At 44.4% G+C, this 26,242-nt stretch overlaps 1 non-coding gene across 1 annotated transcript; it reads right to left on the reverse strand.

Annotated features, from left to right (window-relative positions):
• Positions 1 to 24,244: 24,244 nt before the first annotated feature.
• On the reverse strand, positions 24,245 to 24,351 carry LOC126292490 (U6 spliceosomal RNA). The gene has a single exon (XR_007552223.1). It is a non-coding gene; the product is annotated as a U6 spliceosomal RNA (small nuclear RNA).
• Positions 24,352 to 26,242: the final 1,891 nt, after the last annotated feature.

Genomic DNA, 26,242 nt, shown 5'->3' on the forward strand with positions numbered 1-26,242 from the left:
TGGTCGGTCCCTTCAGAGGATTACTCAGGCTATGTCAGCCGGTGACCGCACATAGAGCAGACAGCGTTTGCCCGAGTGAAAGGAAGAACGACCCCGTGTTCGGCTTAAAAGCAAATTCCGCTACATTGTGTGGGAGCACCCAGCCTAGGCATTGTTTACAACATAGCACGCAGTTTGAGATTTTCACAGGGAGACAGCAAACGCCAAGCGCCGATACTACAGATTTCTGGACTGGTCGCCTTAAACGAAAACTCATTCTCACGTTTTAGAAGAGCTTTGCTGATTGGCACGCAATACTTCTGACGCCTTGAGCTGAAGGAGTAATGGAAGAGAATGAAAGATAGACCCCTTCGCTCTTGGAGCGAGAACACGCAACGGGAGCGTGTGCGCTCGTACATGTACTCAAAGAGCGTGGAACAAGTCTCTCCTCAGTACTTCACTGGGAGAGCACCTCTGTCGAGAGCGAATCGGAGTGCGTCTCTGTATTGAGTCTTTGCGATTAAGCGTTGTTCACTGTGTTGGCCGCCACACTTATTGTGTGGTGTGAACGAACAGAGTTACAGTTAAACGCCTGCTAGCGAATTTTTTAGTGGCATCGCGGTGGACTTGTTATCTGACCGGCGTACCACGCCAATAGTTGGACTAGGGGCGATTAGGAGTCCTTGACTTCATCAAGGCGTAGGGAGAGCTTGATTGGCGAAGGTCAATCCACATAGAACGAGAGTTATATTATTTGTCATCAGCGAGCGGCGCAGACAGCAGTCATCGCAGCTTACAGTATTGTGCGCTACAGCTCTTGCGAGCCCCATATTTCCTCCATAACAGTACACTTCACTGCATTTCACACATGACAGCCTCGACTATACATAGCAACATTCTAACGGATAATTATTCAAGTTGAGTAGGTGCTGCTCTCAGCCATTCTGCCAAGTCAATAACAATCTTAAACTTTGTACAGAAATTTCATTAGAGAATCCTATCCTTGAGAGGTAACTTAACATTCCATAAAGAACCCGGAAATAACTTGTTCAGTTCATAACTAAAGGTGCCATTGTGATTTCACAGAATTTTAGCAAAATAAATAACAATTTTCGTTAGTTTCATGTTTTTCTTACACTAACTAGCACTACTCCAGTACCCAAGTATCCCATTAGTTACGTGAGAAATTTTGTGAATTTTTGTGTCATTTCCTTACAGCAGAAGATATTTATCGCTGAAAGTTTTTCAGGCATTTCTGTTTAGAACCTTAGGAGCGTCTGTCTGGCTTCTGTAGTAGTGTGGGGATGGAAATTGCATCGTGCAGGAGCCACAGTGTAAAAGGTACATCTCAGATTAATCCGTTGCGCAGAGAATGACAGAATAGCACCCACACGCTCACGGTTGGTAGAGCACTTTCCCGCGAAAGGCAAAGGCCACGAGTTCGAGTCTCGGTGCGGCACAGTTTTAATCCGCCAGGATGTTTCATAAACATAATGTGATAGCGTATACATGAGTCTGCACTTATTGCTCTCATTATGCACTTTCTCTCACAAACTGAGTTAAAATAATTGCATTATTATTGTTTGTTACTAGAATGCTATCTACTGAGTCTGTCTAATACTTCAGAAGTGAACTCGTCTACGGATTATAAATAATTGTTGTTTCTGAATGTCGACATTTCTTAAAATGTATTTCTTGTCATGCTGGTATTTCAAGAGGCTTTATAATGGAGCGTTTCTGTTTACTCCGTTTCACCGTCCACGCCACCTTCCTCTGCCAAAGGACCAACATGTCCGGGTCCAGATTCCTGAACCGAACTTGCAGTTGTCAGTTGGTTGAAGAAAGCGTGGTGCATCGGAGAAGTGGCGCCATATCATTCCCTTTCGCCTCGATGACAGGTCGCACACCATTGGTGAGAGACATGAGTTTTATGGTTTATGTACTTAATGTGGGACTGTTGATTCTTGTAGGCTACAACCTAGACTTCAACAAGGAATACAAACTTCGCTTATAAGAACAATTTCTACTTTAATAACTTCTGTATAATGAAATGTAAAGAAAGAAAATAATACTAAAACTTTGTATTGTATTGTATTGAACTGGGGACCTAGACACGATGGAGAGGTTTCGTCCACGCCGTAGCCCGCAGTGGTACAAAACCCCACAGCAGTCTACTCACACCGCCGCCGCCCCCCCTCCCCCGAGAACGTCTCACACCAGACGAGTGTAGCCCCAGTGTTTGCGTGCTAGAGTAATTATGGTGTACGCGTACGCGAAGAAAGTGTTTGCACAGCAATCGCCGAGATAGTGTAACTGAGGCGAATAAGGGGAAACAGTCCGCATTCGCCGAGGCAGATGGAAAACCGCCTAAAAACCATCCACAGACTGGCCGGTTCACCGGACCTCGACACTAATCCGCCGGGCGGGTTCGTGCCGGGGACCAGGCGCTCCTTCCCACTGCGGAAAGCCGTGCGTTGGACCACACGGCTAACAGGGCGGCCTACGAAGTGATATAACTCAAAAACTAATTTTTTTTTTTTTACTTAGACCACTTAGGCTCTCAGCGACTCATATGTACTTTTGCCTCTCCGGTGCACCAGATTGCGCTGCTTTAATGGTTGCGGCAAAGCTAGGAACAAGCAGGCTGGAAGAGGAATCTGTACACCTACATCTACATCTACATACATACTTCTGCAATCCACCATAGGGTGCGTGGTGGAGGGTACCTCTTACCACAACTAGTATCTTTTCTCCCTGTTCCACTCTCAAACAGACCGAGGGGAAAATGACTGCCTATATGCCTCTCTACGAGCCCTAATCTTTCTTATCTTATCTTTGTGGTCTTTCCGCGAAATATAAGTCGGCGACAGTAAAATTATACTGCAGTCAGCCTCAAATGCTGGTTCTCTAAATTTCCTCAGTAGCGATTCACGAAAAGAACGCCTCCTTTCCTGCAGAGACACCCACCCGAGTTCCTGAAGCATTTCCGTAACACTCGCGTGATGATCAGATGTACCAGTAAGAAATCTAGCAGCCTGCCTCTGAATTACTTCTATGTCCTCCCTCAATCCCACTTGATAGGGATCCCAAACGCTCGAGCAGTACTCAACAATAGGTCCTATTAGTGTCTTATAAGCGGTCTCCTTTACAGATGAACCACATCTTCCCAAAATTCTACCAATGAACCGAAGACGACAATCCGCCTTCTGCACAACTGCCATTACATCCTTTCCCACTTCAAATCAACCGAGCGAGGTGGCGCAGTGGTTAGCACACTGGACTCGCATTCGGGAGGACGACGGTTCAATCCCGCGTCCGGCCATCCTCATTTAGGTTTTCCGTGACTTCCCTAGATCACTTCCGGCAAATGCCAGGTAGTTCCTTCCTTCCCCATCCTTCCCTAATCCGAGCTTGTGCTCCGTCTCTAATGACCCCGTTGTCGACGGGACGTTAAACACTAATCTTCTCCTCCACTTCATATCGCTCTGCAATGTTACGCTCAAATATTTAATCGACGTGACTGTGTCAAGCGCTACAGTTCTAATGGAGTATTCAAACATTAAGGGATTCTTTTTCCTATTCATCTGCACTAATTTACTTTTATCTACATTTAGAGTTAGCTGCCATTCTTTACATCAATCACAAATCCTGTCCAAGTCATTTTGTATCCTCCTACAGTCACTCAACGACGACACCTTCAGTACAGCACAGCATCATCAGCAAACAGCGGCACCTCTGGGTCCAGAGGATTGCGGCGCCTTCTCGAAGTTGACTTTACGACAAGAACGAGATGGTGTGGTGCTGAAGAATACATCAGAACTTGTGGTAGACAGCGGTGGAGGCCGAGCGATGTCGTAACGTGTTATTACACCGTTGTCTACGGGCTTACGTACATGGAGAGACGGTGCTCGGTGTGAAGCTAGCTCCTCGTTGCAGCGGGTCGAGCAGGCCGTTGTCACAGCACAGGGCGGCTGCATTTGGTGGTTCGCTGAAGTGGAACGCCATCAGCGCTAAGCGCCGTCAGTTGGTGTCACGTTGGGAAGGCATTGTGCGCTCATGGAAAGTTATTCTCTGTGGTTGAACAGAATTCAGTTTTGTTGCCGGGTGGTACGGGTGAGCATCTGCAAGTCTGCATAACTTTGTTCACTGCCCGTACTTTAACTGTTTAGTGGGGTTTGCCCCGCTCCTAACAGCACTGAGCTGTATTAGCCTTATGTTAAAGTTGGCATATCAGTGTGGTAATTTTTTTACGGGTGTTTTATTTTCATACGAGAGCAAAGTTCCTTTTAAAGCTTTTGTGTGATTTCCATTTTACTGAGTTACCTTAAGCAGGCCCAGTTTACTGAAAATACACTCTTGTTCAATAACCTTAAATTTGCAATCATTGGCCCATTAGCTTCATACAGCAACCGTCCACTAACTATTTTCTGTTGGACGGTTGTTGCTTTAGTGTGTTGCCTTTTCAAGTAAAGTAACTGCTGAATAATGTTGCAGCGCCATTAACTGACTCCGTGTATGTTTTATTTAAACTTAGGTTTTGGTCTTTTCTTATTTATGAAAATATTTTATTACTTATAGTTAGGGCAATTTTGTTACTGTCCCGAGCCCGGAGCGAGTTGGAGGTTCGTGAAATCATTATGTTTGTTGTTACATGTGTGTTAGTTCCTTGTTTTAGAACTTTCGTGTAGCAACCTGTAACCAGTATGTTCATGAAAAGGCACGCGCCCGTTGTTCGCGTATTGTGGAACGTGGGGCACACTGCGTTTGTAACAGCGGTTTTTGGTCACAGCTATTAATTTGATGTAAAATATTGTAGCTGAGTGTTGCGGATTTAAACTGTGCATTGTTCTCTCTGGGTTATGTTATGCTCTCAAACGAAAAAACTACAAAGAACGAAACCAGATGGAGCTATGGTCGGCCAGCTAGACGGCGCTGGCATATGTCAAACGGATATCAAGTGCGTTTTTTTTAAATAGGAACCCCCATTTTTTTATATATTCGTGTAGTACGTAAAGAAATATGAATGTTTTAGTTGGACTAGTTTTTTCGCTTTGTGATATATGGCGCTGCAATAGACACAAACGTATAAGTACGTGGTATCACGTAACATTCCGCCAGAGCGGACGGTATTTGCTTCGTGATAGATTACTCGTGTTAAACTAGAGAGTTTACCAATTGCGGAAAAGGTCGATATCGTGTTGATGTACGGTTATTGTGATCAAAATGTCCAATGGGCGTGTGCTATGTATGCTGCTCGGTATCTTGGACGACATCATCCAAGTGTCCGGACCGTTCGCCGGATAGTTACGTTATTTAAGGAAACATGAAGTGTTCAGCAATATGTGAAACGTCAACCACGACCTGCAACAAATGATGATGCCCAAGTAGGTGTTTTAGCTGCTGTCGCGACTAATCTGCACATCAGTAGCAGACAAATTGCGCGAGAATCGGGAACCTCAAAAACGACCGTGTTGAGAATGCTACATCAACATCGATTGCACCCGTACCATATTTCTATGCACCAGGTATTGCATGGCGACGACTTTGAACGCCGTGTACAGTTCTGCCACTGGGCACAAAAGAAATTACGGAACGATGACAGATTTTTTGCTCACGTTCGATTTAGCGACGAAGCGTCATTCACCAACAGCGGTAACGTAACCCGGTATAATATGCACTATTGGGCATCGGAAAATCCACGACGGCTGCGACAAGTGGAACATCAGCAACCTTGGCGGGTTAACATATGGTGCGGCATTATGGCCCCCATTTTATCGATGGCAATCTAAATGGTGCAATGTATGCTGATTTCCTACGTAATGTTCTACCGATGTTACTACAAGATGTTTCACTGCGTGACAGAATGGCGATGTACTTCCAACATGATGGATGTCCGACCTATAGCTCGCTTGCGGTTGAAGCGGTGCACAATAGCACATTTCATGACAGGTGTATTTGTCGTCGAAGCACCATACCATGGCCAGCACGTTTAGCAGATCTGACGTCCCTGGATTTCTTTCTGTGGAGAAAGTTGAAGGATATTTGCTATCGTAATCCACCGACAACGCCTGACAACATGCGTCAGTGCATTGTCAATGCATGTGCCAACATTACGGAAGCCGAACTACTCGCTGTTGAGAGGAATGTCGTTACACGTATTTCCAAATGCATTGAGGTTGACGGACATCATGTTGAGCATTTATTGAATTAATGTGGTATTTCCAGGTAATCACGCTGTAACAGTATGGGTTCTCAGAACTGATAAGTCCATAACGATACATGTATCACATTGGAACAATCGAAATAAAGTTGAAACGTACCTACGTTCTGTATTTTCATTTTAAAAACCTACCTGTTACCAACTGTTCGTCTAAAATTGTGAGCCATATGTTTGTGACTATCACAGCGCCATCCATCACAAAGCGAAAAAAGTGGTCCATCTAAAACATTCATATTTCTTTACGTACTACATAAATATGTAATAAAAAATGGGTTTTCCTATTTGAAAAAGCACAGTCCGTTTGACCTACGCCAGCGCCAGCTAGCGGGCCATCCATAGCGCCTCTGATTTCCCTCTTCAAGCTAGACAAGTTCCGTTCTTTGTAGTTTTTCCGTTTGACACTTATTTCGTGAGATATTTGGGCCGGTCACGATCAGTGGACCATCAGCCAGAACAATCACGAAAACAAGAAAAGGACCAAATTGCGTTCAAACTCGCGAGTGCACAGTAACATAGTCCAGAGGCAATAACTTTGAACCCACAACATTCTATTACATTATTTTATATCATATAAATAGCTGTGACCAAAAACCATTGTTAATTACCAACGCTGCTACAAACGAGCACAACACGTCCCCAGACCAAGGATTTCTTTCTGTCAACAGTAGACTCATGCTTTTTATTCTTAGAGCTGTATAACTCGGATTAACACACAAAAAGTGGCTCTGCGGCAGAGTGTTTTCACACAGTGATGTTGCTAAAGTTGTAAGATAACCTGAGATGGTCAAACAACTATTTTGTTTGTGGATGGACAGGTGAGTTTGTCAATTTCTCGGAAACTGTTTTCTGCTGTTTACAACTTTGCATTGCTGACTAACTACCGGCATGTCGATTGAAATACGTAGTATGTAGTGACCATTCTGTAAATGTTATTAACATTTTCTGCAGCCACTGGAAAGCGAAGAAAGTTTCCGTGGATTAAAGGGGTAACTTGATGAATGCACGTATGCTAGCAGAAACAAGTGCAACAATTTAAAATGCAGAAAACAAGTCTCGTTAATGAAATAAGGGACATTTGTGGATGCTTTATTAATAAAAGACTGTTTCATGTCCCATTATAGCTTTGTATCTTAATATATCATACAGTTGCTTAGAATGTTGCATTAATGTGTACTATTCTTTTTTATCTAAAAGTTTGATGTAATTATCTTTCTCAGAAGATATTGTGTTAAATGTATGTGTTGTGACTTAGGCTTTTTCTTCTCATACAATTCCACTGAATGGTATCTAAATAAGAATAAGTCTGTTACATTTTTGTTTACTTATCGTCTTTAATTCAGGTCCGCCTTTTTTTTCTCATTCTCGCTTGCTTTCAGTAAATAAAGGCCTATATTATTTTCATTGCAAGAATGCCAAGTAAATCTCAGCAAACTGACATAGTTTGTGACGATTGTTTTTCTGGATATAGGTAAAACAAGACTCATAAAACTGGGCACATTTGTTAACAAAGTTACAACCGTGTGTCGTAAAGAAACATTAGGTCAGCTCAGCTTACCTGTCTTATACTTCAAGTCACAATGCTGTTCTGACCTGGAGATGTGAGAGGGGAGCAACTTTGTGACAATTACTTGTCCATTTTCCGAATAGCTCATTAAACAAAAATGCTTTATTGCTATCAAAATTAAAGGATGAAGGCTAGAAAATTTCAAAGAAGTATAAATTAAATATTTTAGTACACATTTTGAAAAGGGATGTCCGCTCAGGATAGTGTGTGTGTGTGTGTGTGTGTGTGTGTGTGTGTGCGTGCGTGTGTGTGTGTGTGTGTGTGTGTTGGGAGGCGGGGGGGGGGGGGGGGGGGGGGGACTGCATAATCTCGTTTAAAGGGGCCCCGGCGGAGTGAAAATGTCACGCCAACTCTTTAATTCAGAGAACACACATTATTATGAGAAATAACTTCCACAATGAGATTTTCACTCTGCAGCGGACTGTGCGCTGATATGAAACTTCCTGGCAGATTAAAACTGTGTGCCCGACCGAGACTCGAATTCGGGACCTTTGCCTTTCGCGGGCAAGTGCTCCACCAACTGAGCAACGCAAGCACGACTCACGCCCTGTCCTCACAGCTTTACTTCTGCCAGTACCTCGTCTCCTACCTACCAAACTTTACAGAAGCTCTCCTGCGAACCTTGCAGAACTAGCACTCCTGAAAGAAAGGACATTGCGGAGACATGGCTTAGCCATAGCCTGGAGTATTTTCCCAGAATGAGATTTTCACTCTGCAGCGGAGAGTGCACTGATATGAAACTTCCTGCCAGATTTCCAGGATTCTGGAAACATCCCCCAGGCTGTGGCTAAGCCATGTCTCCGCAATATCCCTTCTTTCAGGAGTGCTAGTTCTGCAAGTTTCGCAGGAGAGCTTCTGTAAAGTTTGGAAGGTAGGAGAAGAGGTACTGGCAGAAGTACAGCTGTGAGGACGGGGCGTGAGTCGTGCTTGGATAACTCAGTCGGTAGAGCACTTGCCCGCGAAAGACAAAGGTCCCGAGTTCGAGTCTCGGTCCGGCACACAGTTTTAATCTGAAAGGAAGTTTCATAAGAGATAACTGTTTTATATTGTTAATTCCGAGCACAGAGAATATTAATACTCAAGATGACTACAAGGTTATCTGCAGTGTTAAATTTCCCACAAATCCTTATGGCCTGTCTCGTCTTTACACGTGTGTATGCTCGGGATTCCCCGGCCTATAGCAAGTGCAGCGCAAGCGACAGATTTCATTCGGGGAGTTCCCTGCCGCTGGTCAGTCAGTTAGTCAGTCGTGACATTCTGCAACGGAAGTAAAGCCGATGGTAATCCCTTCAACAGCTGGCTGTATTGAAATTTTTACACTGCTTCTCCTAAACGGCATGCCGACAAGTGAAGACTTACGTGCAAGCAACCATTAAATCGGTGGTGGAAGGAAGCTAAGCTGAAATTAACCGACAAGATTTGTCTTAGTGATAACATAATTCGAGAGATTTAAAAGCTACGTGAACATATGGCTCAAAGGAACATAAAACAATTCTGTCTTTGATGTGCATATTGAGTTAATGTTCAATGAAGTTTACTGTTAATAGTACCCCAATAAAGGCCAGTTATTTAGGGACGTGTGAAACGGTTAATAGTATTTTCGGGGAGCCTTTTTGTCCATCTGCCACTGTTTGTCTGTTCGTACTACTCAGGATTATCATGTTTAAAATAAAGTAGTTTCATACATGCAGACTGGAGCTGCGAATGAAAATTTGTGCAAGGCCGGGATTCGAACATCAGTCTCCTGCTCAGTAGGCAGATGCGCTAACCACTACGCCATCCTGCCACAGCAGCTTTGCATAACTGCACGGACTACGCACCCACGCCTTCCTCTTCAATCCAAATTCGCATGAGCACTCCATCCCAGTTAGTCATCAAGAGACAAGAATTCGAATCCCAGCTTTGGTGCAAATTTTCATTCGCCGCCTCAGTCCGCATACATAAGTCATAGATGCTTGGAACAAAATAGTTTCTGTGATTGAATTAGCTTCAACCAGCGGTTCAAAACACTATTTAATTCATTTTAAATCATGCTTGTCTGTACTTGCATGCTTGTATGTACTTGCATTAAAGCGTTTTAATCGATGTGTCAAACAAACAAAATTTTAATTTTTACGTGTCTTTACCCGACTGCAGGGTAAACCTCGTTTGAAGGGGAGGGTGGGGGAGCGATCCCAACACATCTCATCACATCCATCAGATCTCACCAAGAGAAGAGGAGCAAGCAGGGGGGGGGGGGGATCCAAATTTTTAAGAAAACGTTTCACGTAATTAATGGACGTTATGTTACAAAAGGTGCTAAAGCGTCATAAAATTTTGTCAGAAAACAGAAGTCGATTCGTGACAGGCCTACATATTTCGAAAGATACAAGAGTATGGTGCGTATCATACGCTGATGCCGCTGCTAGCGTCTAGGCGAGAAACGGTGTTTCGTTTAAGTAGCAGCTTTTTTGCTGCACTCTTTATTTATTTACTCGTAGTTATACAAGTTATACGATGAGCTCGTTTCGGAGTTCTTCTATTATTAAGTGTACGCCTTAGCTGGCATGACGTGGTCCGTATGACATCCTTGGAGCGTAAATATCGGTTGTCCTTTTGTTATGGTACGATCACTTTATTTATCTGTTTACTTTTCACCTGCGTTATCTTGCAAAATTATTTTTGACTGCTTCGCCTCGAGGGATGCTGCTGTTTACTTTAGAATGACCACTGAATGTTTCGATTAGATTTTAAAGATCATTAAAGGCAATGTAGGAAAACAGGATACAACCTTTCGTGTTTGTATTGTCCTTGAAGAACTGTTGGTCATTACTTTACAGTAACTAACACTACAACCAGATGTGCATAGAAGCAATTTTTTATTTATATAATTACAAATGAACTGTACATAACACAAAAATAACAAAGTAGTTTCTTACATAACAGGGATACAATGTGGACAATTTTGGTTTCTAGTGACTCACTGCACACACACGCGAGACAGATTTGATTTCATGGGTTGGGGGCATTCCCCTTGCATATCCATTGTATAATTATTTGAGGCTGACTGCGTGCCACCGCTACTGTTATATGTTGCCATCGCCTCGGTTTCGTCCAAATGTAGGAATTCCTGTTCAGCCATTAAATTTGCAAGTTTTAGTTTTACTAGGGCTTGTCTTCTCGGTGAAATGTCTTCACCGTTTTGGCATATGCTGCGAACAGGCTGTCTATTTCATGGGGTTCTCTAGTAGCCCGTTTCGTTTCTACGTATAGTAAGACGTCTTTTGCAGAAGAGGACGATTCTGTGGAGACTCTCGAAGTCCGTATCTTAGCGGTAGGCAGCGTGCAGTCTTCGCCACTTGTTTCTTGCAAGGGTGATCCTCTCGGCGTTGCTTGTGACGGCACAGCAGGCGTTCCGCTCCTGCTGTCTTCCCCTTCAAAGACAGTTAATTCCTTCCGCAAGGAAGAAGGACAGTGCTCACAATCCCTTGTTCCTTCTTCATACAGATCAACAGGTCCAAGTGCAGGTACACTGTCTCTCGAGTCTGCAGTAACTGATGGCGTTTCAAGTCGAGGGGCAGACTCGTCAGCAGAGTCTAACGCGAAAGTCAAAAAGGGCCGGAATGCCTCCATTTGTTTAGCCCACACCCATTTCTTGCTGTCAGCAGCAGACTGCCCTGTTTTACAGCTTCTTAAAATTTTAGTATAGGTGTCGCGAACATTTTTCCATCTTCTTTTAACTTCTTCCCCTGAAAGTAAATACGAGGCATGCATTACAAAACATTACTTCTCTAGATATGCTATTAATTTTACTGATATTCAGTATATTAATTGCTACAATATACGATAATAGTAATATGGGGTGCGTTCAAAAAGTAATGCAACTCTTTTTGTTCGTGAAAGCAGGTGGGTTTTATTCACGATTCCAATACACCATATTATTCTCCACTCTTTTGGCTACAAGTTCCTGTTTTTCTATATAATATCCGTTCAATGCGACGGCGTTATGTCACCTTGCTGGAAGGACCTGAATGCCCCGCACGGTACCAATCACCTGGTCGACATCGGAGCCAACGTCTCGCTGCATCAACAGCCTCCCCATTGTCCATGTACTGCTTCCCGCAACAGTGCATCCTTCGTTGGGACAAACACATGCCCTTTATGGTCTTAAGTTAGGCGGCAATGTACCCAGCGGGCGCACACCTTTCAGTTCCTCAGCTGGTGGACGTTTGTGTCAGCACTACCAACAGAGACGTCCAGGTGAGCAGCGAGGCCTTTCATTGTGATCCGTCGATCATCTCGAACGAGAGTTAATTATGAAAAATCCGCCTCTATTGCACAAACTACCTGGTGTTTACCTAGATTTCAGCGTGGGTAACCACGCCTTCTTCAGAACTAATATAAAACAGCTTGCCTAAACAACCATAGTCAAAGGCTAAAATCAACACCTACAGAGGCAAGACCCCATAAACATCTCTTACAAATACACGGTACATATTTACCAAGTCAATAATACTACTTACCTCAATCCTGTGTGTGCTGCCTCGCCCCAGCCAACGTACGATGGTCACAGGCTTTATGTTTGTTCTGAAGAAGGCGTGGCCACCCACGCTGAATCCTAGGTATTCATCAGGTACTTTGTGCAACCGAGGCGGATTTATCATAATTATTTCGATACTTACGATTCCTGACGCGCTGCAATGCTGAACGTTCTCGAATGAGAGTGTCCGCGCGTTACAACACTGCATGAGCTACAGGTGAGTGTTTGGCCGGCGCGGGAGGTTGGACAGGTTTGATGACCTCTTTGCGATGGCAACCGACGCTTCGCCCAACGACTCACCGTGCTTTTATTCACTGTCAGGCATCTGTAGGCAATCTGCAAGTGCCTATGAGTATTTGCGATGCTCTGGTTTTCTGTCAAAAGAAACTCAATCACGGCTCTCTGACTGGAACACACCACCGTTACAGACGCCACTTTGAAGGCTACGTATAGCCCCGCCAAATACTGGTGCTTCATGAAACTATAGGGGCCGAAGCCAGAATATTCCACTATGTCCCATAACAAATTCCACAATTTTTGATCAGTACCTGGCAGAGCAAAAATGTATTGCATTACTTGTCGAACGCCTCGCATATACGCTTGTGCGCCAAACAAACTGATATATGCATGCATATTCAAGTACCGTGATGTGTAAACAGGAATAATACGGCGCTGTGGCCGGCAACGCTTATACACTCCTGGAAATGGAAAAAAGAACACATTGACACCGGTGTGTCAGACCCACCATACTTGCTGCGGACACTGCAAGAGGGCTGTACAAGCAATGATCACACGCACGGCACAGCGGACACACCAGGAACCGCGGTGTTGGCCGTCGAATGGCGCTAGCTGTGCAGCATTTGTGCACCGCCGCCGTCAGTGTCAGCCAGTTTGCCGTGGCATACGGAGCTCCATCGCAGTCTTTAACACTGGTAGCATGCCGCGACAGCGTGGACGTGAACCGTATGTGCAGTTGACGGACTTTGAGCGAGGGTGTATAGTGGCCATGCGGGAGGCCGGGTGGACGTACCACCGAATTGCTCAACACGTGGGGCGTGAGGTCTCCACAGTACATCGATGTTGTCGCCAGTGGTCGGTGGAAGGTGCACGTGCCTGTCGACCTGGGACCGGACCGCAGCGACGCACGGATGCACGCCAAGACCGTAGGATCCTACGCAGTGCCGTAGGGGACCGCCCCGCCACTTCCCAGCAAATTAGGGACACTGTTGCTCCTGGGGTATCGGCGAGGACCATTCGCAACCGTCTCCATGAAGCTGGGCTACGGTCCCGCACACCGTTAGGCCATCTTCCGCTCACGCCCCAACATCGTGCAGCCCGACTCCAGTGGTGTCGCGACAGGCGTGAATGGAGGGACGAATGGAGACGTGTCGTCTTCAGCGATGAGAGTCGCTTCTGCCTTGGTGCCAATGATGGTCGTATGCGTGTTTGGCGCCGTGCAGGTGAGCGCTACAATCAGGACTGCATACGACCGAGGCACACAGGGCCAACACCCGGCATCATGGTGTGGGGAGCAATCTCCTACACTGGCCGTAGACCTCTGGTGATCGTCGAGGGGACACTGAATAGTGCACGGTACATCCAAACCGTCATCAAACCCATCGTTCTACAATTCCTAGACCGGCAAGAGAACTTGATGTTCCAACAGGACAATGCACGTCCGCATGTGTCCCGTGCCACCCAACGTGCTCTAGAAGGTGTAAGTCAACTACCCTGGCCAGCAAGATCTCCGGATCTGTCCCCCATTGAGCATGTTTGGGACTGGATGAAGCGTCGTCTCACGCGGTCTGCACGTCCAGCTCGAACGCTGGTCCAACTGAGGCGCCAGGTGGAAATGGCATGGCAAGCCGTTCCACAGGACTACATCCAGCATCCCTACGATCGTCTCCATGGAAGAATAGCAGCCTGCATTGCTGCGAAAAGTGGATATACACTGCAGTAGTGCCGACATTGTGCATGCTCTGTTGCCTGTGTCTATGTGCCTGTGGTTCTGTCAGCGTGATCATGTGATGTATCTGACCCCAGGAATGTGTCAATAAAGTTTCCCCTTCCTGGGACAATGAATTCACGGTGTTCTTATTTCAATTTCCAGGAGTGTATAAGACAACAAATCTCCGGTGCAGTTGTTAGATCGGCTAGTGCTTTTACAATAGCAGGTTGAAACGTCAACTTAAAAAATTATAAATGACTGTGCTTAAAGTGACACACAATATTTTTTAAGTGCTCGCACGTTGGTTGATAATTCAGCAAGGAACTGGTTAACAGCATTTCTGGTTCTAAGTACATTCCAAAAAGTTTGTGAGTGCACAAGTGGTGGTTTATGGACTTGCGATATTGTCCGCAAGACTCTTCGATGGTGATTGTGCACCTGCACAGCCGCAACATATGGCTGCTGGCCGTCTCTACAAGGACTACAGTGGGTCTGCAGCTTTGATGGCCCACCAATACCATTATTTCTACAAGGACTGCAGTGTGTCTGCACATCTGGTGGCCCACCAATGCCATAATCTCTACCAGGACTATAGTGAGTCTACTCTGTGATGACCTGCCTACTAATATTCCTCTAAACTTCGACTGACTCTGCTGTGGGTTTGCACTGTTGTGGCCCATTACCTGTCTGCATGTCAAGAGTCAGCATTGTCCTTCTGTTGGAAGGACAACACTACTTCTTCAAGATGGCATGGAATCCACTACTTCTGGGTGCATTTTCTTTAACTGCTCAGATTTTGAAAAAAAAAAGACACTGCAATTTTACTGTGATGAATGATCAGGACTGTCTTTATGGACTTTTGACCAACAGTGTATCAATAAGTATGTGCATTTGATTTCTTTGTTATTGTAATTATGAAAAATTTTAACGAATATGTATCGGCCACTGCCCAAAACAACTTGTGAATTTTTTTGTGGGGAGCATGGGGGCTATCTAAGTAGGCTGTTTAGGTTTTTTTTATTGGTAACGCAACATAGCTCTCTATATGAAAATCACTGGCTGTGCTGTGTGTACTCTGTGGCTGGTTTGCATTGTTGGAATTTCCTATTATAGCGTTGGGCAGTTGGCTGTTAACAGCGCGTAGGGAGCGAAAGGCTACTTACAATTTGTTCAGAAACCAGATGGCAGTTATAAGAGTCAAGGGACATGAAAGATAAGCAGTGGTTGGGAAGGGAGTAAGACAGGGTTGTAGCCTCTCCCCGATGTCATTCAATCAGTATATTGAGCAAGCAGTAAAGGAAACAAAAGAATAGTTCGGAGTAGCTATTAATATACATGGAGAAGAAAGAAAAACTTTGAGGTTCGCTGGTGACACTGTAATTCTGTCAGAGACTGCAAAGGACTTGGAAGAGCAGTTGAACGGAATGGACATTGTCTTGAAAGGAGGCTATAAGATGAACACCAAGAAAAGCAAAAACGAGGATAATGGAATGTAGTCGAATTAAGTCGGGTGATGCTGAGGGAATTAGATTAGGAAATGAGACACTTAAAGTAATAAAATAACTGATGATGGTCGAACTAGAGAGGGTATAAAATGAAGACTGGCAATGACAAGGAAAGCGTTTCTGAAGAAGAGAAATTTGTTAACATCGAGTATAGATTTAAGTGTCAGCAAGTCGTTTCTGAAAGTATTTGTACGAAGTGTACCCATGTATGGAAGTGAAACATGGATTGAATAGTTCGGACAAGAAGAGATTAGAAGCTTTCGAAATGTGGTGCTGCAGAAGAATGCTGAAGATTAGATAGGTAGTTCACATCACCAATGAGGAGGTATTGAATAGAACTGGGGAGAAGAGGAGTTTATGGCACAGTTTGACCAGAAGAAGGGATCGATTGGTAGGACATTTTCTGAGGCATCAAGGGATCTACAATTAAGTACTGGAGGGCAGCGTGGGGGTTAAAAATCGTAGAGGGAGACCAAGAGATGAATACACTAAACATATTCAGAAGGATGTAGGCTGCATTAGGTACTGGGAGATGAAGAAGCTTGACAATAAATGTCAGCAGTGGTGGTTACACATCGGGTGAGCAATTCGTACCATACCAAGCCGTCGCTGTTGCGCCAAGTGCGTAACATTATCTTCTGCGAAGCACGCAGATCTATGCACACGCGGTTGCGCTTTGTTCTGGCTCAACCGTGATTTCTTTTTCTTCTGGTAGCATAAAGACACTGTTTCTCGGCACTAGTGACGATACAGGATAGGTATTGCTGGTGTTGTTCACGAGCCAATTGATGACGAGCAAGCACAGATGCTCTTATGGCCACCTGGTGACTTTTTGTGGTTTAGGTTTAGGGCATGCGGTGCCCGTAGAACATTCCCCATTGCATGAAAATATCGCGCGATAGTGGAATGATCACAGTTGATGGCATTTGCCAATTTCAAAGAACATTGACGTTGATGACTGAGGGCTAATGGGTTTAACCGATCTTCAGCAAACACTAGAAGTCTTCCTCAACGTGGGAGTCACTGATGTCAAAAGTGCCCTGTTCCAAAGGAGAAAACGATTTTCTTACCGTGCTATGTCCAATGGCATTATCCCCATGCAATATACAGATTGAATAACATCGGGCATAGGCTACAACCCTGCCTCACTCCCTTCCCAACCATTGCTTCCCTTTCGTGCCCCTCGACTCCTAAAACTACCATCTGGTTTCCGTACAAACTGTAAATAGCCTTTCCCTCCCTGTATTTTACAACTGCCACCTTCAGAGTTTGAAAGAGAGTATTCCAGTCAACATTGTCAAAAGCTTTCTCTAAGACTACAAATGCTAGAAACGTAGGTTTGCCTTTCCTTAATCTTTCTTCTAAGATAAATCGTAGGGTCAGTATCGCCTCACGTTTTCCAACATTTCTATGGAATCCAAACTGATCTTCCCCGAGTTCGGCTTTTACCAGTTTTTCCATTCGTATTATGCAGCCGTGACTTATTAAACTGAAAGTTCGGTAATTTTCACATCTATCAACACCTGCATCCTTTGGGGTTGGAATTATTATATTCTTCTTGAAGTCTGAGGATATTTCGCCTCTCTCATACATGTTGCTCACCAGATGGTAGAGTTTTATCAGGGCTGGCTCTCCAAAGGCTGTCAGTAGTTCTAATGGAATGTTGTCTACTTCGGGGGCCTTGTTTCGACTCAGGTCTTTCAGTGCTCTGACAAACTCTTCACGCAGATTCGCATCTCCCATCTCAGCTTCATCTACATCCTCTTCCATTTCCATAATCTTGTCCTCACGTACAACGTCGTTGTATAGACCCTCTATATACGCCTCCCACCTTTCTGCTTTCTCTTCTTTGCTGTCTCCGCTGCTGTCGTCACTCTACTGAACTCAAACAGAAGAATAAGTTGGAAATATGCAGCAATATATACATAGAAACTGCTCTACCAAGATTGTGAAATATTTGTCGGCCAATTCAAAGGCTTGCAGTTTGCAATGCATTCCTTAATCCATTTGCATGTGCGAACTCCCAGTTTTCAGTTGCGCAACTTCAGAGACACAACTTTTGTGGTGCCACGAAAATTTCACCTTACTTGTACTTTGTTACACAACTTTCCTTCCACTTATCACTTCAGTTTCTAGCCTCCACACCTTCAGACTACAAAATGGCAATATAAAACTCAAATAGCAAACAATGAAGTATAAATATAAAATCACCCACAGCAGTCGGAATACCAACATGCAAACCAAAAAACGCTACGACCTTATGCAGCAACATATATATATATATATATATATATATATATATATATATATATATATATATATATATATAGAAACTGCTCTACCAAGATTGTAAAATATTTGTCGGCCAATTCAAAGGCTTGCACAAGTGGGAAGGGCCGTGAAACTTCGCTCACACGCGCTACGGAGCGTCCCGAGCGAGCGATCATAGCTGAGTAAGAGGTACGTGGAAAATTTTGGCTGTGTTCTCAAGAATGTTTTGAAAGCTGTTATTGCACCAGAAACAATTCCTCCCCATCGGAACGTCCAACCGTAAAGCTCTGTTGAGCCTGATTCACACACACAAACAAAGCGTCGCTACAGCTAGTGGCATACTGCAGTTGCAATGCATTCCTTAATCCATTTGCATGTGCGAACTTCCAGTTTTCAGTTGCGCAACTTCAGAGGCACAACTTTTGTGGTGCCACGAAAATTTCACCTTACTTGTACTTTGTTACACAACATTCCTTCCACCGCTGCTCGGTGGTGGCTGCATTTCAAAACACGAGGATTCTGTCGCAGTTATCGTGTAGTAATTACTGCTGCGTTCCATTTGATTTCAGTGTCTTTTCATTTTATTCCTGAAAAAAAGTCGAAAGAGTTGTTGGCAGGTATTCTTTCGCAAATTCTGTAACTACCAGAACAACAGCCTACACTATGTGATCAAAAGTATCCGGACACGCCCAAAAACACGGTTTTCATGTTAGGTGCATTGTGATGTCACCTACTGCAAGGTGCTCCATATCAGGGACCTCAATAGTCATTAGACATCGTGAGAGAGCAGAATGGGGCGCTTCGCGGAACTCACGTACTTCGAACGTGCACAGGTGATTGGGTGCCACTTGAGTCATACGTCTGTACGCCGGATTTCCACACTCCTAAACATTCCTAGGTAGACTGTTTCCGATGTGATAGTGAAGCGGAAACGTGAAGGGACACGTACAGCACACAAGCGTACAGGCCGACCTCGTCTGTTGACTGACAGAGACCGCTGACAATTGAAGAGGGTCGTAATGTGTAATAGGCAGTCCTCTATTCAGACCATCACGCACCCACGCCAAACTGCTTCAGGATCCATGAACAGCGCAAAAACGTTTTGTAGAGTGTCGAATCACGGTACACAATGTAGCGTTCCGATGGCAGGGTGTGGGTATGGCGAATGCCCGTTGGACGTCATCTGTCAGCGTGTGTAAAATTCTGAGGCGGTAATGTTATGGAGTTGTCGCGTTTTTCGTGGAGGCGGCAAGCATCATTTGTTGTTGTGCGTGGCACTATCACAGCACAGGCCTACAATGATGTTTCAAGCACCTTCTTGCTTCCCAATGTTGACGAGCAATTCGGGGATGGCGATTTCATCTTTCAACACGATCAACGTTCATAAATCACGGCCTGTAGCGGTGTGGTGACACGACAATAACGTCCCTGTAATGGACTGTCCTGCACACAGGTGCTGACCTGAGTACTACAGAACACCTTTGGGGTGTCCTGGAACGCAGACGTCGTGCCAGGCCTCACCGACCAATATCGATACCTCTCCTCAGTGCAGCACTTTGTGAAGAATGGGCCGCCTTTCCCCAAGAAACCTTCCAGCACTTGATTGAGCGTTTGCCTGCGTGAGCGGAAGCTGTCATCAAGGCTGAGGGTGGGCCAACACCCCACGGAGGGTGCCACGAAGTTGTAAGTTTTTTTCAGCCAGGTGTTCGGATACTTTTGATCACATACTGTATGTTTAATGTGTTGTAGCACAATATGTGTGTGTGATGTGTGAGTGTGTGTGTATGTATGTATGTATGTGTGTGTGTGTGTGTGTGTGTGTGTGTGTGTGTGTGTGTGTGTGTACGTGGAGACCGTTTGCGCAGCAGTCGTCCACACAGTGTAACTGAGGCGTAATAAGGGGAACCAGCCCGCATTCGCCGAGGCAGATGGAGAACCGTATTAAAGACCATCCACAGGCTGGCCAACACACCGGACCTCGACACTAATACGCGCCGGGCGGATTCGTGCCAGGGACCGACATGCGTTCCCGCCCGGAAAGCAGTGCGTTGGACCGTGTGGCTAACCGGGCGGGCAGAAGTTGGTAACGCGACGACTTTGGCAAGTGATTTTTTTAGGCGTGACCCAGTACAATCTCTTGCTTTACAACTTCACTGGTTCAAACCAAATAAAGAAAAGGAAACTTAATCACTTTTCACAAACACTATTACACGTAGTCCAGTACGATTTGTTCCACTTCTGGAGAGCGGCGTCTTCTTGAAGCAAAACAGTGGCGCCTGTTTACGGCGAAGATACCCCTTCTCCAAGCTGTTGCGTATTTGTAGCGAAAAGGGTCTGCGATGCAGTCGGACGTTATGGATAACGATCTCCACAAAGGCGACGAGCCGCTCTTTTACTACAGTCAGCTCTGTAAACGTGTAGTGAACCATGTTGCTCTAACCACTCACAGACACCTGAATGAGCCTCGAACGAGGTCACAGAATTAGGATAGACGTCAAACGACATCATCTGACCAGACGTAATTACCTCCCATCATGACTACTCTGTTGTATACCTACCTAAGTAAACAACTGTTTCCGGACATGGGTTCCTATTCAAGATATTATGTACTCACTTCCCGTTACAAGTCCAACAAGTCTGTAACCGGAATTTTCGAACACCTTGTTCGCGGGATAAAGCCATCGAGTGCAACGTAGCAATTGTTAAATTAAAATCAGTTATTCAAAATGCCTACACTACGAATATCGTAAGTTTGTAAACTCTTGGAAGAGTGGCGTCTCGTGATATATCCCTAATACAAATCTATTTTTGGATATATCACATGAGTTTCGTCTCCCTTCTATGCAACTCTCGTCACAGTTCTAACGTCCTAATCTGCGCTATAACATTCATATCCGCCAATACGATTTCAGCTGGCGCCATGTTGAAAGCTGTGCAACTACGCAGAATTTGTGGCGTCCAGTGTGAACGGTCCGAAAGGTGTGGCGTCACATTAATTGCGTACGTGAACCCGGTTTAACTCACAGACAGTATCGTACTTCAGTGGCATTCAAGGCGGCATACGGTTGTGAGATGGTTAACGTTGACCACCATAGTGGGTAGCTTCCGTCATCGGGATAGCAGTCCCAACACGCTTGCGCGAAGGTTCCCATGGCGTATTTGCGTCCCCAAAGCAGAGTTAAGGTGCAAGTGGCATGAAAGCAATGACTGTAGTAAATATGATCGTGTAATGAGAAAGAAAAGCAAGGAGCCATTAATCTAATTACTTCCCAGTACGTTCATCCCATAGTCATTCAAGCTGAGGTATCGAATGAAATAAAAAAAGTTAAACTAAAGTTAACCTGTCCGGTAAAGTGAAACTGGCGAGAAGGATCTACCGCCTCTAACACTTACCGCTGTTGCTTCGCAGTTCGGTCGCCAGCGCACTCCAGATGTCGTCTTTCCTCCTGGTATTTCCGTAGCCACTGTGCGACTTGTCGAACAGAATGGGATAGCGCTTGACAGCTTCTATAAGTTGCCACGTGGACATGTTACGGCGGTGATCGCGGCGCAGCTGGCGGTGCGCCAGAAAACGAGGCCGGCAGCGAACTGGCGCCAAAGCGGCTGAAAACACGGCGCCGCGGCTGCTGTCGCGCCACCACGTGGCGTGTGATTGTGTTACTGTGGCCAGCCCAATTACACGCCACGTGTCACAAAATTCTGCCGCGCTACGCCGGCTGCGGCGTCGCTGCGGGGGTCACCTTGTCAACAGTCAGAGGAAAAAATCGTTTCATTTACTGATCAAATTTGCCACATTCGGTGTCATTCTTCCCAGAACCACTGTTACTGTCACAAATTAATTAATACATTCACCAAATTCTTTATTTTTTTGCCAAACTGCTTATCTTTGCCAAATTTTGTGATACTTTCTGTCAAACTCGCTATATTTATTTGCCAAATGAAGAGTATTTTTTGCGAAATTCAATGTTTTTTGCGAAATTAGTGTTTTTTTTTTTTAGATATTGAGTGTAATTTTTTTCAACATTCAGTGCCACTTTTTGCCACATTCTGTGGTAATTTTTACCGCGTTCGATGTCACTGTTTGGAACATTCGCTGTCATTTTCCGGTGTCAGTTTTTGCTACGGTCAGTATCAGTTTCTGCCTTAATCTGTGCCATTTCTTGCCTTGCTAAGTGTCTCTTTTTTTTGTCAGACTCGTTATGTTTTTGACATCTTCGATGTTACTTTTTTCCAAATTTGACGTAATTTTTTACCAAATTAGATATTTTTTTTCAAATTCTATGTATAATTTTTCCAAATTCGATGCTACATTTTTCAAGTGGATCAAATGGCTCTAACCACTATGGGACTTTAAAATCTGAGGCCATCAGTCCCCTAGACTTAGAACTACTTAAACCTAACTAACCGAAGGACATCACACACATCCATGCCCGAGGCAGGGTTCGAACGTGCGACCTTGGTAGCAGCGTGGTTCTAGACTGAAGCGCCTAGAACCACTCGGTCACAGAGACCGGCTGCTACGTTTTTGCCAAATTCGGTGTTGCATGGTAAATTTCCCATTGTTTATTTTGCCAAATTCGGTTCTTATTTTAATTTTTTGTCAAAAGTGGGTGGGTTTTAGCCAAACTGCTACTTTTTTTCTACTTTCTGTGCTGTTTTTGTCGTACATCAATTTTTTTTGCTAATTTAGGTGCTGTTTTCGTCACATTATCACTGTAAAGTGGAAAACGAACTGTTTGTTTAAGGCTACACACGCATATCAGCGCTGATGACATTAGACGTCAAAATAACTATTGGGTAGGAATATTAGTAAGCTGCCGTCCTCCGTTTTACGACTTTTTATAAGGCGAAATTACAAATTTCGCGGTCTCTCACAAAAATCCTCGATTTCGCGTTATTTCAGTAAAAACAGTTAATTTCGCGTTATTTTTCACGTTATCGTTTTCGCGAAATTTTCCTGTCCCTGAAGCGTTCGACACGGTCCCCCACTGCAGACTGCGAAACGTGTCAGCTTAGTGTTGGGCTGACACGCTATTGCGCCGATATCTACGGGGTAAGTCACGTAAGATGTATGGACCCTTTTATTTCGTGAACGATTACACTTAACGAAACGCAGTTTTCGGCAAATGTTAGAGCGTCAATGGGCACGTTTTCTTACTTTTTACAGCTGGTATCAATAGAGATTATGAAGCAACTACTTTTTTTAATGTAACCTTATACTTTTTATAACTCCAATCGATAGCTCTTGAGACGAGCGGTTCTAGGCGCTACAGTCTGGAACCGCGCGACCGCTACGGTCGCAGGTTCGAATAATGCCTCGAGCATGGATGTGTGTGACGTCGTTAGGTTAGTTAGGTTTAAGTAGTTCTAAGTTCTAGGGGACTGATGACCATAGAAGTTAAGTCCCATAGTGCTCACAGCCATTTGAACCAAATATATGCCTATTCACTTGTCTGCACCGCAGGGTTCGTCGAATTGCAGACATGTACTCCAATGAGGAGAAGATGGATATACTAATTTTGCATGGTGAATGTAAAAGAGAAACCGTAAAAACAGCACAGTCGTATAAGGCTACCCATCCGGACCGTTACGTCCCACGCGCCGAGGCATTGCACGAAGTACTAAGACACTAGTGGAGACAGGCAGCTTGAACGTCAAAAAGATGACAAGAGAGATAAAGATGAGAAGAAAGACGACTGCAACTGACAAAGAATGCGAAGAGTTCTTCAGGCTACGACGACGCTAATGTATCCGCACAGTGTGTGACACGATAGCTTAGACACTACGTAGCTTTTGTTGATTCATTTATCTTCCTATTTTGTTCAACGTCCCATCGTTCAACTTCTGTAATTAGTGTACGATTAATTCTATACTGTAATGAAGTGTAATCTCTGTGATGATCTTTTGTCTTCCCCATATAATCTCTTTGGTTATCTTTAAAATTAAATAATTTTCACTCTGCAGAGGAGTGTGCGCTGATATGAAACTTCCTGGCAGATTAAAACTGTGTGCCCGACTGAGACTCGAACTCGGGACTTTTGCCTTTCGCGGGCAAGTGCTCTACCATCTTTTTTTTTTTTTAATGATCTCATTTTATTTGCTTTTGTTCGGTATATCTGCTCGGGGCGGACGTCGTCAGACATCCGTTTAAGTTCGTTTTTGATCCATTAGCTCAGTTTTTTTTTATTACAGAGGGCTGCTAACCGTCTGACCGAACACGCTGAGCTACCGTGCCGGCATAAATGTGGAACGCTTCACGATTTTGCGTGTCATCCTTGCGCAGGGGCCATGCTAATCTTCTCTGTATCGTTCCAATTTTAGTATATGTACCGCCGAAGCGAGTACTTGCCGCCGAAGGCTGACTGCCATCTGAGCTACCGAAGCACGACTCACGCCCGGTACTCACAGCTTTACTTCTGGCAGTATCCGTCTCCTACCTTCCAAACTTTACAGAAGCTCTTCTGCGAACCTAGCAGAACTAGCACTCCTGAAAGAAAGGATATTGCGGAGACATGGCTTAGCCACAGCCTGGGGGATGTTTCCAGAATGAGATTAAAACTGCCAGGAAGTTTCATATCAGCGCACACTCCGCTGCAGAGTGCTAGTTCTGCAAAGTTCGCAGGAGAGCTTCTGTAAAGTTTGGAAGGTTGGAGACGAGGTACTGGCAGAAGTAAAGCTGTGAGTACCAGGCCTGAGTCGTGCTTCGGTAGCTCAGATGGTAGAGCACTTGCCCGCGAAAGGCAAAGGTCCCTAGTTCGATTCTCGGTCGGGCACGCAGTTTTAATCTGCCAGGAAGTTTCTTAAATAATTTTATTTAAATAATTTTGTGTTTAACTACCTATATTTGCAAATGTTCTGCTTTATTTAAAATGTTTGTTTGCTGTTATGTAAATTGCTGACCTTCACTTAGGGTTCTTAGCTATGTCATAAGTAAAAGATGTTGTGGTTCTCCTCGGGAACGGAACTGTGTAGCGTGCGCAAATTGTGGCTGGCCTAGGTAGAAAAGGTGGAACCGAGAGTCAGTCGGGGACGAACTACCAAACTGTGAACTGCTGGTTCTGAGAGAGACTTTTCCTGATGCTTTCCAATGCCTCGGATGGACGGATGAAGAGCTGGAAATTTTCTGAAATTGCTATCTATCATCGCCACCAAGAAATGACATAGTCCAGCAATTATAACTGCAAATCCACCTGCTAACATGCAATCGCCACCACACTGCGCAATCACTGTAACGGAACACCATAATAATGTACAGTGAAGGATCAGGTTATTGGATGTGTTAGTGTGCTCAAATATAAGGTAATTTATATCTCAATTTATGCACCTACCATTTTTTTTTTTTTCACAACACCTCTCATTTTCCACTGCGTTTGAACTAAAGTGATTATCAAGTGTCCTAACTAAAAGAACATTAAAGCCCAGTGTTTTGATAATTAATGCCTCTTTAACATAGTAAAAAGAAAGTTAAAGTTAATGTGGCAAGAGAGTGAATTAAAGTAAATGATGCTTGCTGAAAATAATTTTCCTATTAAAACTGCTTATTAATAAGTTGTTGCCAACTCCAAAATTAAAAGTTCTTAAGACTGAGGCTTAAAAAGTTTTTCTTAGTAAATGATCACATTGCTGCCTGTTGTAAATCGCAGAAGGTGAGTCAGTATCTTACAAATGTGTTAATTTTGTGTCTCACTGTAGTAAAAGTGGAAAACTGCAGTTGTGGAAAGTTATATACTCATGCTTGCTAAGCACTTGTTTCTTTTTGATATTGAAAGTGTATTGATAATGTAATAGGATCCATCCCGGAAGTTTTAAGTGTATGCCATAATTACTTTAACAAGATAGTTTTTATTTGACGACCTGCCTCCAACTTTAAGGTTATGGTATAGCAATAGCGGACGGTAGTGTTATAAGTGGTACGAGACACATTCCCAAGGAATGTGGAATAAGCCAGGCGAGAATAATTCGCATGCCGCGTGCATCGAGAGAATTTCCATTCTTCTCATCTGTCATCACATCAGGCACTCGACGAACGTGACTTCGAACGTCGCACAAAATTTTGCCGGTTTCCTTTTCAAGAACTGAGAAACGTTCCTACGTTTTTCCAGCGCGTGCTCTTTACCGATGAAGCTGATGTAAATCTGCAAAACGTGCACTACTGGTCAGCCAAAAATACACACAGGCCTCGTCAGGTGCAGCGTCAGCGGCCGTGCAGCGTAAACGTATGGTGCGGCATGACAGG

Source organism: Schistocerca gregaria, chromosome 9, assembly GCF_023897955.1.
Source record: "Schistocerca gregaria isolate iqSchGreg1 chromosome 9, iqSchGreg1.2, whole genome shotgun sequence".
Classification (NCBI taxonomy): domain Eukaryota; kingdom Metazoa; phylum Arthropoda; class Insecta; order Orthoptera; family Acrididae; genus Schistocerca; species Schistocerca gregaria.